Raw genomic sequence first — 6,034 nt, 5'->3', positions numbered from 1 at the left:
GTTTGTAACGTATGGGAAACAAGTTTTAAAAGTAGTTTTCTATGAGACGGCGTTGTTGATGGATGTGTTTGGTTTGAGTGCTCGCCGCGTTATACTGTAAAATTAAGTAAAAATTTAAACGTGTACAGATTTAAGTTAATATTAAAAACTAATAAGTAACTAAACTTAATAATACTTTATTATTTACTTTAAATAAACTTGAAAGAGATTATAAAATGAATAAATAATTGTTTATAAAGTTTTTATTTGTTAATAACAAATGAAATAATTTAATAATGCGTATGATTAAATATTATTTATAAATAACAAAAAATTTAATCTAAATAAAATAGAAATATATTTTATTATGTTTTTTTTTAAGTAAAAACCAATTTTAACGTATATTTTTTAAATTGAAAAGTGATTTTTCTCTTAACAAGTCTACCATTTATGAGTTTAAAGCACTATCCGCAGTGACTGTGGTTTTGTTAATGTATGTGTATCTAAACAAGTTTATAAGCAAGCGGCCAAGTTAAACTACGTCCAGTGTATACATTACATTGGAATTTAATTTCACTATGAAGTGAAAAATAATATTATTTGTAAAATTAAATTACATGGGAAGAAAATCTGTTTACTAAACATAAATGAAAGAAAAAAAAATATGTTCTAGGAGTGCAATATATAAAACCAGGCAATATAGTTTTTAAATTAAAACGAAAATTTCTTTAATATATAATCAAATAAGATTTATGTTGAATTTTTGGATTACTCATCGCCCGCATATGCAGCAGCAGCATCAATTTCCATAGAATTTAAAAGAGTGAGTTTCGCATAAAATCAAATTTTTATAAACCAAAAATGTATTTTAAAACCAGTATAGAGCAGTAGTCTTGTCCATATAACGTGAAGATACTTTCAAAACAACTCAACAGAAATCCGAATTGGATTTATACGTTTAAGCGAAATTTATGTACATGCATACGAGTGCATACATATATATTTGCATGCTTCATTTGGTACAAGTAATTAAAATAAGTTTTCTAGTTTTATACTTGTTCATTTCAATTTTTTTCCTTTTTTTCGATTCCAAACAACTTCTGAACAACAAATTTATTAGAAGAATTCGTAAGTCGATTCTAAGAAAACTCCACACTTGCATTTGTTTTCTTTTTTTTTGTGCTGTAGCGTTGCATTCAATGTTTTCTCACTTGCAGTGGTAATTTCTTGCGAGTGCAGGTAGGAACAGGTAAGAACCTTTCTGGCACAGTAATATGCCATTAACCTCAAATAAAAATAGAAAACGTTCAATTGTTGGGAATATCCTTGCCACTACCTACCCTCTTTCCAATATGCATCTCTTTCACATGGTTACAGAATAATACTTACCCTATGAAAACACCATTAATAAAAGAAATAAAAATAAAATAACCAACAGAGTTCACACATTTGTTATGCTCAAAATTATCACAAATTTGTTTGAAATTCATAGGGAAAGTATATATGCATATAAGGATGCATTTCAGATACTCATTGATATTTTCTAAAAATCTTTTGAAAAATAATTGCTTTCAAATTTTTTGTTTATCGACTTCTTATTGTTATGCTGAAATACTATCAGATTCTGTTATAGTTTTAAGTTAATTCAAGAGGTTAAACCTAGTCTTCAACTCTATTGTTTATGGCGCCACTATGTATGGTAAAGATTTCAACACCAACGTTTAAATTATGACTTAAAAAAATCATATTTACCTTTTTTGTTACAAATCTATTTTAATTCAAAAAAAAAAAAAATTATGCAAATTTCTTACTATTTTTCAAATTTATGTTTAATTTTTATATATTGTATTCTCTGAGTTTTTTTTTTTGTTATTTTCATAGGGGCGTAGGTGTTGCTGTTGATATCATTAATGGGCATTTAAATGTGTTGATAAAATAGTTTCATTGAACCATTTAACTTATGAATAGGTATATACAAAAATTTGAAAATAGGTTGGTTATTTTATATATGCTTATAAGAAAAATAAATAATATTTATTGAGACATGTTAATTGATGCTGTGAGGGTTGTGGGTTTCATTATTACAGAGCATTATGTAATTATAGTGTTTATGCTAAAAGGCTATAAACGTAAATAGTTCGGTTTTTGCTTAAAAGTAGGTGGAACTGAAGTTATTGTCTGATTATGTTTCAGGACATCACAAACCAATGGAGTTACTATATTCATATTTGATTGTTCGACTAAAGACATCTAAGCGAGATGTCCAGTCTAACAAGAGAGATTGCTATCTAAAAAAATTGTAACGGCTATCTAGTAAGCAAAATTATATGTACCATATGTGGACATTTGATAAAAGTAGTATTATTATTTAAATTTAAAGTTAGTTGCTAACAAATCCCTGTAAAGGTTTATATTACAACCGTCATAAATTAATGTTTTGTATACTACCTAACTACATAAAACATAATTCAATATGTGTGAATCACTGATCTATACGTCCTCATTTACTAATAATTTCTGTACTCTTACACTTATTAGAAAACGTTGGCCTAAGGGCAATGTGTTTTCAAATAAGTACCACAATATTTACAAATTTCTTTCAATTTTGACGTGACTATATTTTCCAAAGAAATCAACTATTTTTACGACTAGTGGATTATTGTAGTACTCTCCGTACAGAAATTCCACATGATAATAAATATTGCGATGAAATAATTTCTTCTTCTAGCTTTCGTTAACTCCTCGTTAACGGAGCAAAGAGTCTCAGAGTACATTGCGATAACGAATATGAAAGATTTCGAAAATTAGTGAACTACAACAATTAAATTATAATTAAACAATTAAATTAAATTATATTTAATTATTAGTAAATAATTTTTTTGAGACTTATTATACGTAACTTCATAACAGTATATTGTGACAAAAGTAATATTATACGTAAAGGGTATTTTTAGTACAACTTTTTTTGTACTAATATCATATTTTTAAAACATAAATACAATAATCAAATAATTTATTCTTTATAATTTATTATACCTACATATATCACTAATAATCAAATACCAAATATTATTATAAACAAATTTTCTACATTTTGTATTATCTAAAAGTAATAATAGGGTCCAGTTATATTAATACTTTTAAGATTTGACTACGTTTACAACTTATTTTTAGGAGTGTTTTCCCCATGATTAAACCAGTAAATCACTTCTGTACTGCTTAAGGGTATTATGAATCATATTATTCATTTACAATAATAATTATTAAAATAATGTCACTAAAGTTGTAATGATAAACGTGAAGAATTAGCCGTATTTATTAAATTTATAAAAAAAAATGTAAAATTTGAATTCCTGTAGCCGTATATGTTCTATTAGTTTTCCATCTAATTGTATATTAATATGAATCTCTTTCATTATGCTTTATATATTCCTATATATATTTAATAACGTATTATAAAAAATTTTATAGCATCTATTTTAATCCCTGTTTTATATGTGGATACCTTTTAATGAGACAAGTCAGAATAAATTGAAACACTTTAAGAAATATGTAAGCAATAAATATATTCCCGTAACACACCATGAATACAAATTAAATATTAAAATAATATAACCTAAACTGTAATAATTAATTACATATATCTTTGTTCAATTAAACTTAATGAGAATTAAAAAATTTTTTTTTTTTTAAATGAAACGTTTTTGCATTTATGAATGCACTGCATATGTTTTATATATTTTGTTTCCATATAACTGTATATGTATTCTCATAACTCTTTCGAGATTCTTTGTATCTTATTATTTATATTTAATTATATATTTAAAAAAATCGTATCTTCAAATTTTCGTATACACTAGCATATCGGTATTTTAATCTCAATAAATATTATATATATATATTAAAAAACGAATGTATTTTATAAGACAGTACATTTTATAAGGATAAGTTAGTGTAGAGTAAAACATATTATTAAGATAAGAAACGACTGCACACAAAGTAACTACCTGAATCTGTACATTATAGTATGAAGAGTTTGTTTTCAGTTTATCTTCTCTTATTTCTACACATATTTGTTGTAATTTGTTTCTTTAGTAATTCCAGTTTTTGTTCTGGTTCGTAGCACACTTTATAGGAATCCTTAAAATAATAAATGCACAAAAATAGCATAAGATATAAAAACAAAAATGAATGAAAATATTAAAAATTTATATTTATAATTGAATAGCCTTGCTTTCAAAGTAACTTTTTGCTTTTCAACAATTTTGCATTTACTTTTTGTTTATTAATTTTTTAAAGTGTATTTCCACTTTGGAGTTAAGTTGCAGTTTACCTAATTAGTAGCACTAAAAACCACCTTTAGTCGAGAGGAGTTTTTTGAGTTTTATATTTTTTATAACCCCATAATAAAGGATAAATAAAAATTTATTATTTATTCTATATTTTATCAGAAATTTGTACAAAAAATTAAAAAAAATATTGGATAATAGGCGTTACATTTTAAATAATATAAGGTTTAAATTATTTTCATGGTCTCTGCAGTAGCAGTTTTTATTTTTTGTTAGGAGTATGGTTGTATAAACTAAGAACATTAAATATATTCATTCATAAAATTTTTTAAAATTGTTTAAAAAGTGAACTGAGGAACTGAGCAATATGTTATTTATGAGTTAAAGCTAAACAATTGATAGAAATGTATTTATTTAAGCTTCACCTCCAACCAGCCTGTCTAGGTCTATCAATGTAGACATTGTTGTATTTGGTAATTGGTTTATTCAGAGTTTTGCGTATTTATTGGCTCCAGAGAATATCCAATATCAATATGTAAGCTTGAGCAACAGAAGAAATGCATATTCGCAAATGGGACTGGAAAAGGCCACTTTCAGAAGATCAAATTGCAGTAATGCATGACAAGCACTGAGGTTGAAGCTGCAAGGTGCTAGACGAGCCTGTGAAGCGGGCCCTGATATGAAGCAGTACAGTGAAACGCGAATTAAAAAATGTAAACTATTTCATTCCTATTATTTCCATTCTCATCTCTTGACCTCGCTTCTTACCAAGGAGGAAGGAGGTACAGGAAGAGTTCTTTGGAATTTTAATGGGGCGTCTATCATCTTATTATCTTAATACGAATGTTTAAAACACCATGGTGTTGAGTTAACAAGGTAGTTAATTACGTAAAAAAATTCTGGATATCCCATAAGCGTTGGATCTGATAACAGAGGCTTTATGTTTCACCCAGAAAGATTGAATCACATACGTATCAATCATTGGGTTTAATCCTTATATTACTTATATCGATAACATATTTGAGGAAAGGATATTTTAGAGTGAATAAGCGCCAACTGTCAAGTGCTGGATAATGACCGCACTTTTATGTTAAATTTTTGGCCAATAGTTCTGACATTAGTGTTTTAATTGAATTTAAAGATGTTGTGATTCTTATACTTGTTGAATATTTACTATAATTATTCTGAACATTTTGCTTTTTCTATACTGAGAACATTTGTTAATTGAAAAATTAGTGGTTCGTACAAGTGGATACTAGCTAAGACTAGCATAGATCTGTTCATCTCTACGTAGATTTTATGTCACTTTGATAGTCTTCAACTGGTTTTATCTTCACAAGTCTTCACATAATAGATAGAATATGCCTGACAAACAGTAGGATTAAATATTTTGGAGAATGTTTTTGCCATCCTGCTTCTTCAATACTGATTACTTTCAGAAATATTAAGGATCTGAATATCAGTGACTAACAGTCACAATTTCAAAATTTCGATTCCACATATCGCTTATGAGGAAACAGCGTACATTGATACATTATTCTGCGATTGTTTTAGTACGTGTGTATATATGTTCGCTCTATAGATTTTAAATCTTACCAATTTATTAATTGATTATATTTTGATCTCATCGTATGACGAGAAATCTATCTCGAATAGAAAAGAGCGGTTATGGTGAGGAAATTTTCTAATCCAAGAGAAGTTTATTTGATCAAGCACATTCTTGAACTGACTACACAGCTATTTCGGATATTGTCAAGTATCTATCC

This window comes from Teleopsis dalmanni, chromosome 2 (assembly GCF_002237135.1).
Source record: "Teleopsis dalmanni isolate 2A chromosome 2, ASM223713v2, whole genome shotgun sequence".
Lineage (NCBI taxonomy): Eukaryota > Metazoa > Arthropoda > Insecta > Diptera > Diopsidae > Teleopsis > Teleopsis dalmanni.
The sequence above is the reverse complement of the archived record's forward strand: the minus strand, read 5'-3'. Positions refer to the sequence as shown.